Below are 11,039 nucleotides of genomic sequence, written 5' to 3'. Positions count from 1 at the left end.
GAGTGGTTATGCAATTCTTACGTAGGCCTTGACCTACATATGATATGAAGCTTGAGGGAAGGGGGCTTAAAGGTCTGCACATTATATAAAGACACTGACAGATTTCTTACACACAATACATACAAGTTGTATTATATTTCATACAATGTCCACTAGATGTCAGAAGTGATCGTATAGTCTGCTTTTTTATTTATTTATTTATTTTATTTTATTTTATTTTATAAATTCAACTTTATGCCCTTGGGATTGGCCACCGAAAAACTTTCTCTCATCTTTGTACTGATATCATTTATTAATATAATGCACCATCTCCTCTCTCCACTTTTCAACTCATGTGTTTAATGTAAATTGACTTTATAAGTTATGTGAGAAGGGAAATTGTGGGTGCGTGCATGTGTTTGTGTGCACATATGTAGGCTGGTAGAAAAACAGTTCATGTAGACATCATCTATGTGGCTGATGCTAGGGTAAACAGCTTCATTTCCCTAGCAACACCAAATTAAAGGGCCAGAATCTTCTGTCCTTCATATAGTCTCCAACCTATGATTCTTCATCCACAACCAACTAACCTTCTATACATTTTCCTCCATAGTGTTACTAAATCATTCAATACAAAATGTTTGTCTAACGCTTTGACATATAGTAAGAATACACTTATGTATGTGACAATTATTTTGCCCACTACAAGAAGTTATTTTGCAATACAGCATATCATACCCAGGATGCACTTTATCATTTATCTAGTGATTGTGTTTTGCCATTGTATCTCATAATCATGGAGAGCCAAAAACTGCAGCAACGCTTAAGATATCATGTTCATGATTATAATCATTTCTACTCTTTGATAGTTTGATAATTATTTCAATCAAATGGGTATCATTATTTCTTTCTCTGTTGTTGATTTTGTTATTATAGTTATTTTTATATGGCACAACCAAGAAGCATCATCATGTGTGAATCTAGAATCCTGTTTTGATGTAGTGCCAACAGAAGCACTGGCACACCAGGGGTTGTAGAATGTTTCGTGTCTGCAGTGGAGAGATGTGAAAAAGTGGGGGCTGCCGGAAGTGGTGGGCGTGTGTCTCCCAGTGTGCGTTTGAACGTGCGTGTGCCTGCATATGTGTGTTTGTGTGCAGAGTTCTGATTGTCAGTGCTGCACCACAGTGCAGGTGGAGCAATGCAGGATGACAAGAGCCAAAGAAGGACAGAGAGGGGGAGGCACGGAGGTAGCGAGGGAGGGAGACAGGAGGAAAGAGGTGAGGATACATGATGCAGGAGGAGAGGAGAGAATAGGAATACAGATGAGAAAAGAAATGGGGGAAGTAGGGAGTTTGTGCAGGTGAATCTCAGACACTAGGGGGGTTTCTCCAGACCAATCATGTCTCAGTGTCTCCAGCCCCTGTCTCATTTCCACTCTTTTTACTGTTTCTCTCTCTGTCTCCCCAAATGGGACACCGGGAGGTGGGAGGAGATGACTTTTAGAGATGACGAGAGAAGGAGGAGGACAGATGGGGGAATACAGTCAGTGGGAGTTGAGGATTACAAACGAAAGAATATAAAAATGGCAGTAAGGTGAAAGTGAGACAGCTGAAATTCCAAATCAGAAGTACTGTGAGAGACAGACAGTAAGGACCCCTGTGTAGGAGGGAGAGCCAGAAAAAAACACAGAGGACAACAGACTAAGGCCAGAGGCTTGTGTGATGCATAAATGCCAGCACTAAATGTTTGGAGTATATCCATTTCAAGTGGTTTTTAATGTATAATTCACAAAAGACAGAGAGTGAAAGGGGAGGAATGACTGAAAAGACAGTGTATGATAGGTTACATGGGGTGATGTGTTAACACAGTAACTGAACAGAAAAAAGAGAATTTTAAACAAAGATTGTTCAAGACTAAATGCAACTCAAATTGGAGCAGTTGCCTGCATTTCATGACACTGTTTAATCAAAGTTTTATTAAAGCTGTCCATCATGTTTCATTACTCAAGACTGTGTTGAGCACACAGAAGGCCACTTCTCAGTCCTGTCCCCAGCACTGTCTGTCTTCTGTGTGTCATTGAAGTTAAGTTAAATATTCAAACCCCAAATGTTTTCACTGGCTCAATTTTTGCTTAAAAAATATTCAGGAGAGTGTGCGTATGAATGGTTGTTTGTCTATGTGTGTTGGCCCTGCGACATACTGGTGACCTGTCCAGGGTGTACCCTGCCTCTCACCTGTTAAAATGCTGGGATAGGCTCCAGCTCACCCGCGACCCGTAATGGAATAAGCGGTCAAGATAATGAATGAATGAATGAAAATATTCTGTTGTTTTCGTTAGTGGTCTTGTCTTGTTGTTTGTAAAACTATTTGTGGGATGACTGTTTTTTTTTTTGTTTGTTTTTGGTTTTTTTTTGTACAAGTTTTGGGGCATTATTTGGCTGCAATTTTCTTTTTAAGATTAGCCTCACATAACCCCACACTAACCCCACATTACTTAATTAGAATTAAGGTCAGAATTTTGAGAAAGGCAGCAGTTAAATGTACCCTGCTTTGTCCATTCAACATCCAGTTATGATGCATCTTTTTATGTATGTTTTTCAAAACCCCATAATGTGTACAAGTTTCAAATGTTTCATTAAATATTTTGGATTATGTTGAAGATGTTTTGTTTCCATCACCATCATCGTCATACAGCCATACATGTCATCTAAAATATTACTGTTGATTTGTGCAAAATAAATAAATAAAGAATTCCTTGTGTTGAACTCAAGCTGATAACCGCATTCACTCATTCTCAGTCCTGCTTCAACACATGAGCAGATTCACAAATGACATCCCACACTTTCTCACACAGCTGGCATTGCAGCTTAATTACATTCAGCATATGACTTTAGCAAAATGTGAAATTTTGTGTGAGTCACTGCTGATGAAAGACATGGCTTATGACTCTATATTGGATTATTTCAGAGTACGGTTTCTGTACATGTGATAATCTTGTCATGCCATTCCAGGTAAGCTAATTTGATCAAGCTATTTAATTGGCTCCTTTCACTGGCAAAGTACAACAGGATGAAAATTTAGGCACCAAAGGTCAGAATTTCTGTTACAGCGAGTGGTTGCAAAAGTAAAAAAGTTAGAGAGGAATAAAAACTTTGAAGCAAGGCTATAATTGAATTTCTTTGTGCAATGTTAGTGAGAGAAAAAGGAATTAAACAATCTGCAAACGTTTGTACAACCTAAGAGTTTTGATCCTGCTTGTTCGCAATCATCTCAGAAAGGCAAGGTGATATTACTGTTAACATTTTATAAATACTTCTTCAACCTTGTGCCAGCAAACAAAAGTCATTGTAGTCTGGGAATTGAAACGGTTGATGTCCACAAACTGTTTTCAGGTGGATGTGCCTTGAGTTCTGTCATATTTAAAAAAAAAAAAACAGAAACAAAACAAAAAATTAAGAAGACCCACTCACAGGAGCTGAAATACTTAGCTGGCAACAAAAAAAAAAAACTTCAGAACTATGATTCCTGTTATCTATTTCTTCCTCTGCCTCCATCACATGACATTAAAAACAGGCACAGTCTCATTCTAAAAGTTTTTAAGCCTGGGTTCACAATAAGTGTCTGCTCAGGTGCATGAGTGTGAGTGGGTGGATGTGGAGTTGCCACTGTGTGTAAGTGTAGGTTTGTGAGCTCACAAATCTCGTAGGCAAGAAGAGCACAGCGACAGTGGAGGGAACAATGTGGGGGCGAGAGGGGTTTCACTAAGAAACACCCACTCTATCCAAACCTCCATTTCATTTTGACACATACAACCTAACAAACTCACTCTCCTCCTCTCCAGCTTCTCTCTGACAGATTCCTTATTAAGGGCACGTTCGGCACTATGTCTTCCTCCTCCTTCTCTCCATCTTCATTCCTCCACTGCTTTCCCTGTCTTTTTCATTTGCTCATTCTCTTACCCTGCTCACTGCATTCGAGCCAGCTCGGCAATCAAAGAGAGAGAAAACACAAATGAGAGCAGAGGGGTGGGGGGATAGAGAGAAAAGGCTCACTGGGATTTCAGTATGAGTCAGAATGGGAGAAGGGGAGGTGGGAAGGTAAGGTAGGCGGTTGTGAGGAGAGAGAGGAGCGTATGGGAGGGATGTTTTTTTCTCACTTATCTGACTGCATTTTCTGTTTGGAATACAGATGAGGAGATGGAGTGAGAGCCAACAAATGGGCATGACAAACACATAAGAGATTTGAACAGGAAATGATCTGCATCCCAAATCATGATCAAGTTTCAAGACGGAAGCAAAGTTTATTGCAGTATATGGGTTGAAGATGGACTGCCTGAGGGCAGAAATGGAACTGAGAAGTTAACATTGAAAAACAGAATACATCATCCTGAGAACCAGCCAAGATAATCCGGCAAAAATAAATGAAAAAAATGTTGAAAAACAGCAGTACGGTTTCATGAGCCAGTGATGTGAGAGTGTGTAATACTAAAAAAAGGAATGTAGAAATATTTAATTTCCACCGTTTCACTCATTCACTCTCCCACCACTTGCATTCATTTGTTGAGTGCAGGATGAAGAACTGGGTTTGTGCTGTGTATGTACATGCAGTCAGTGCAGATTCAGCCTTTTAGCCCATAGTTTGATAATCTAACAATATTCATAAATTATAATTAAAAATAATAAGATAAGTTTAATATATAAGAACAATAAGGCTTTCTTTAAAAAGTGCCTGCCTCTGTGGAAGTGTCCTTACTGTAGTTGTGTCTGTACTCAGTCATGCATCTCTATGGGTTACTCAGATGAAGATATGGATTTCAAAGCCATATTTTTTCATTTAAAACATAATGTCCAATGTTAAATCAAGAACAAACTATGATGTTTTACAGACGTGGACAAAATTGTTGGTACCTTTCGGTTAATGAAAGAAAAACTCACAATGTTCACAGAACTAACTCCAATCTGACAAAAGTAATAATACATAAAAATTCTATGAAATTTAACCAGTGAAAGTCAGACATTGCTTTTCAACCATGCCCTGTGACTGAGACCAAGCTTTTTGACACTGGCCAGCACATTTCTCTCTAGAATCCCTTGATAGTCTTGAGATTTCATTGTACCTGCACAGATTCAAGACACCCTGTGTCAGATGCAGTAAAGCAGCCCAGAACATAACAGAGCCTCCTCCATGTTTCACAGTAGGGACGGTGTTCTTTTCTTGATATGCTTCATTTTTCCGTCTCTAAACACAGAGCTGATGTGTCTTGCCAAAAAGTTAAATTTTTGGCTCATCTGTCCATATGATATTCTCCCAGAGGTTTTGTGGCTTGTCAACAAGTAGTTTGACTTTTTATGGGTTGTTTTCAACAATGGTGTCCTCCTGGATCATCTCCCATTAAGTCCACTTTGGCTCAAACAACGACGGATGGTGTGATCTGACACTGATGTTCCTTGAGTTTGAAGTTCACCTTTAATCTCTTTAGAAGTTTTTCAGGGCTCTTTTGTTACCGTTCGTATTATCCGTCTCTTCGATTTGTCATCAATTTTCCTCCTGCGGCCACGTCCAGAGGGGTTGGCTACAGTCCCATGGATCTTAAATTTCTGAATAATATGTGCAGCTGTAGTCACAGGAACATCAAGCTGCTTGGAGATGGTCTTATAGCCTTAACCTTTAACATACTTGTCTATAATTTTCTTTCTAATCTCCTGAGACAACGCTTTCCTTTGCTTCCTCTGGTCCAGGTTGAGTGTAGTACACACCATGTCACCAAACAGCACAGTGACTACCTGTAGCCCTATATATAGGCCCACTGACTGGTTACAAGACTGTAGACACCTGTGATGCTAATTAGTGGACACACCTTCGACGATTAACATGTTCCTTTGGTCACATTATTTTCTGTCTTTTGTAGGGGCACCATTATTGTTGTCCAGGCCTGTTTTATGAGTTTTTTTTTTATTTTTTTTTTATTAATTCTGTTAAAGCATGGTTGAAAAGCAACATCTGACTTTCATTGGTTAAATTTAATAGAATTTTTATTTAATATTACTTTTGTGAGATTCAAGTTATTTCTGTGAACATTAACTGAAGGGTACCAACAATTTTGTCCACGTCTGTATGTTCTTGATTTAAACTCAGCATTACAATTTAAAAAATATGTTAATTATACTATTTGCTTAAACACTTTTGTGCTTATATCTAAATTAGACACTGTGACCATCCAAGATATACCCTGCCTCTTATCTTGTACTGAAAGAGATTCCATCCATCCTGTGACTGGAAAAGGTGATTGTAGAAGACAAATGGATAGATGGAAGCATGTAAATTTGAGAATAAATTAAGCTGAATGTCTATTTGTGTCAACATATAGTATGGTCATTAACAACTTCTTATTGTCTTATTGAGTCTTTCAGAAGAGCTCAACCTGACTTAATGTTCCAGAAAGTTCCAAATTGTTTTCATATTTAATTGTTTTATCATTTTTTGCCACCTTACACCTGTTTTGAGCAGGATTCGTAGAAGCATATTTCAATCTATATTGCAATCTCACTTCATGCAGTGTGAGTGATTTTGGGTATGCAACTAAAAAGACCAGTTTGTGTGATTCCTTCAGAAAGCCAACATGGCTCTTTGAGATGTTGATAAAATGAATTATATGTTTGGTTGAAAGAAAAAGAGGACACTAAATTTCATCACAAAGATGACAAGGTGTCAAAACAGCCCAGTTACCAAGAAATAGGATCCCATTGTTTTGTTCCTGGAGCTCCAAATTACACATCTTTTCTGCAGTCTTCATTGAGAGGAACTGGTGTTTCTGTCACTGTGTCACAATGAGACAATTTATAAATTGCATTGCAAATCCTGTTGTTTTCCTTATTCCTAACCAGGTGTTTTACTGTAAAATAAGATAAGTAGGAATAATAACTGTGGTTTACTGAAATCATAAAATTGCTAAATATTCTCCTGGTGACTGTGTTGCATGTAAAAAAATAACCCAGATGAAAAGAACTGGATTTTCATCTTCCATCTTTAAAACGCCCAGTTTGACTTCAGTCAACGCAGTTCTTTATCTTTAACATTGGTTTTTTTCCACATAAAATAAAACTAAACTAAATGACCAACAATAGCATTAAGACAACCAAGTGTAGCGAATCATACAACTCAGATTCTTCTAAATACAGAGTTTTTAAGACCGCCCCCCAGTGCCAACAACAGGTTACAACACTTGAGACGCGTTGAAGCTATGTGAAGAGAGAGGGCGCAGAACCAAGTCACACACCCACCGACAACAACATACATAGCTCAAAATCAACTTCCACGCTTAAAGACACTCAGTTATTGCTCTTGGATTTTGGATTTTAATTTGCTCTCCACAGGTTAGCATTAAAGCTCAATGAGAGTGACAGAATGTCTGTCTGATTTAGTGGATCTTGACTGCAAGAGTCACATCATGCATATTCAAATAAAGGGCACATTCATTCGTTTTGACATGAGAGACAAAAGGATGCAGGGGCGCTTTTCATGACACCTGCTTTAAAATCACGTAATTTTAAGACACGGCATGACAGTTTTAATCCAGATGTAATCAGCTACAATTATAACAATCTTTCATTTGTACAGGACTTTGCATTGAAAAATGAATCATTACTGAAAAGAGTTTTCTTTTCAAATCCATTGAAGGAGGAGGCGTGCGGAGGTGGAGGTGAGTTGTGCAGAAGACAGGTTATAATCCACACCTGGCCTATAGTTTGGAGGCGTGTAGGGACGTTATGTTTTCTCTCAACTTCTGTGATTCCGTGCTTTTTCAACTCGTTTCTTTAAAGTCCAACATAGTCCGATCTCCAAAGTGCGTATTATGTAGAGAAGCATCCAAGTTCACACACCTACGTATGTCTGACACGCTTCTTTACGCACGAGGGTCTCCCTGAAATCTCCCTGTGTGTGAGCTGAATAGTGATTTAACTGCGCACGACTACATCTGTCCTGAGATTTTCTCCGGATCGGTGAAATTGGTGTTGGATATTTGAAGTCGTTTTTAACTTCTGGAATCAGCCTACATAAAAAAAGAAAAAAAGAAAAGAGAGAGAGAAAGAGAGAGAGAGAGAGAGAGAGAGAGAGAGAGAGAGAGAGAGAGAGAGAGAGAGAGAGAAACGGCGCTACATCAAACATTTTCAGTGATTTTAAGCAGGCAGCTGCAGTGACTCACCTCATTTAAACATCACGATTTACTCATCGCTCAATTGCTGACCATGCTATACTGACGAAATTATGAAAAGTAAATCTACTATTGGTGTCACCTGCCATCATTTGGAAAAAAAAATTGTCATCCTAGTCAGTTGGTCAAGAGAGGATGGAAAGTTTAAAGATTCTTTTAAATTAATTGGTAGATTTTTAAAACATCTCATATTTGTCTCGTCAAAGTATCCACCTCACTGGTACAAAAAGAAAAAAAAATCTCTTGACAGAACTTGTGTGCCCCGGTGGGAAAAATGTACAGTCAAAACACTAAATGCACCACTTGTGAAATTAAAGCTTTCAAATATAAAACTAACCTGCTCTTATAAGAATACTGAGACATGGGTTAATTAGTGTCTCCGAAAAAGCATTGCTTTTCGCCACAGCTTTTTTTATTTGACCTTATGTTGCAGGGAGGGGGGCACAACAAACATACTATTCTCATTCTCCTTTTTTTAAAGACCCGCACAGTGATTCAGGCTATACTTTTCCACCCCTTTATAAATAGCTGCACTCCGTTCAATGACGTGGGATACGCACGTACATGTGTAGGTGAATCTTTGAATGAGCCTCCCCCCTCCTTTTTCCTCTCTCCCAGCCACCACTCCTCCCTCCTACGTTCCCTCTACTAGTTACTACGGGATCTCTATAAAAAGCCTACAGTTGATGGGGGAGCCCGGTCTGTATGGGAAGCGACTTTGGAGAAGAGGGACAGCAGCTTGAGAAAACAGCGTGGCAGAGCTTTGCGCTGACAGTTTGGTGTGGACGAAGAGATGGGACAGACATGTTTCTCCAGCAAAGTGCCGCTGCCGTGGTCACATACAGGGAACTTTGCGAATGAGGTAAGTTATATTTAAATTTATTGTTACTTTTAAGAAAATAAAGACTTGTGATACCGGTTAAACATGGGCTAAGGATGAAATGTATTCTGTCACATTCATAAAACGGTCCAAGTCGGCTTTAACTGACATTCTCGTCTCTTCTTCCCGGCTGGAAGTTGCTGCAGTGTGACTCATTTTCTCTCCCGTGTGGGCAGCATTCAGCCTGCAACCTGAAAAATCTCGGATAAACTATAAGAAATACCAACTGCAGGCACAAATCACTATCAACTGCATTTTTTGTCACACTCTGGTTCCGTCAGTTTAATTCAGGCATCGTACAAATATTAAGTGTAAAATAAATAAATAAATGAAAAATAAATAAATAATAATAATAAAAAAAACTGTTGCCAATTAAGGATCACCAGTCATCCAGGGCCCACCAGGTTTCTAATTAAACAGGAGAACGGCGTTTTGGTTGGCACTTAGGCAGCACTGGACCAAATGGAGCCAACATTAAGACAAACAAATGCCAATGTAGAGTTGTACGAGCACGGACCCAGATGCGCACACTTACTCTTTTGCCTCAGTGTGTATTGTTATGCAGTTTTCTTTTTCAATGCTTGTGGATCTGACTGAGGTGGTAGTCAAAGGCGAATGTGGAGATGGGGGCGCGTTTCTCTCCGACCTCTCCAAAATCTCTCGTGGTACCAGGAGGTTTCCGGTGATTGTGATGAGAATATTGTCATCGCTTTCTTCCGGTGTGTCGCTATACACCTCGCATCTGACTCCCCACTCTCCTCTCCCCCTTCCCTCTCCTCCTCTTCTCATCTTTCTGCCCCCCTTCATGCACTTCCGGTCGGCGTTTTCTTCATTTTTTTTTTCTCAGTCCTAATTCTGTGACGTCGTCAGCCAATGAAGTCACTCCTGCGTCATTCTTGCGCACTTTGCAGATGGCACGCAGTCTCCTACTATAACCCTTTTAAAGGCATTGCACTCACTCACTCACTCGCGTACGCACGCGCACACCGCAGTGTGATTTTCTGGGTTGCTGGGTTGTGAATGCTGAAAGGCGCGTGCACGGAAAGCACGAGGGAGAGGTGGGTGGAGCGAGTCAATGAAGCCTCTTGTTCATTCACAAGTCTTTTTAATACATACTGTAGCTCTGACGTCGATCGTGGAGTTAATAAGCAGAGTTATACGAGATTATGTAACATTTTTAGGAAACTAGATTATAACAGACAGGCAAGAAACTAGATGAAGCACTTGTTTTTACAGCCTAATTATTTGCAACGTGAATATATTATAGTCTGAAGAGCTATTGTTCCGTGTTATACCTGCATGGTGAGTGACTAGAAATGCTTAAACTGTAATATCTAGATTTTATTAATATTATTATTATAGAAGCAATAATAATAACAACGATAAGCTTCAAAGTCCAGGATCCGCGCCCTCGTCAAGTCAGCACGCACGTTTCTCCCCAGTGCCATAGAAACCAAAGCAGACCAAGTCACTGCCCACGCGTTCTGATAAGCCGCGGCAGAATGAGGAGAGAGTTGATTGGTGCAGTCGTGAAGTGACGTTATATGCCCATACCCTGGGGGTTGTTGAACACTGAGACACGTGACTGCTCTCGTCACCTCACCATCTAAAAAGAAATTAGATATCCTTGTAAAAATGGGCGTGCAGCACTGGTGGGAAGACGTTGAGAGTTACATATTAGGTGAAATAGCCAGAGACTAATATAACTTGTTTATCATAAGCCACAATAAACTTATATGTGGTGTTTCTCTCAGCAAACTGCTGTAAAAACAACAGTAATGTGTTGAATGTTAGCTGACAGGTTCTTGGCAGGTATCCTGTTCAGCACCACAGACAGTTCCGATCAGGGCCCCACTTTGTCGCTGTCCCATCGCTGTAGTGCTGAAACAGACATCAAGTGAAACCTGTTGCACAGCTTCCATTTTTCAAGAGTTGTTATGCTTTCATAAGAAATAATTTTTTTTCGAG

Source organism: Melanotaenia boesemani, chromosome 15, assembly GCF_017639745.1.
Source record: "Melanotaenia boesemani isolate fMelBoe1 chromosome 15, fMelBoe1.pri, whole genome shotgun sequence".
Classification (NCBI taxonomy): Eukaryota; Metazoa; Chordata; class Actinopteri; order Atheriniformes; family Melanotaeniidae; genus Melanotaenia; species Melanotaenia boesemani.
Note: the sequence above shows the minus strand (reverse complement) of the source record.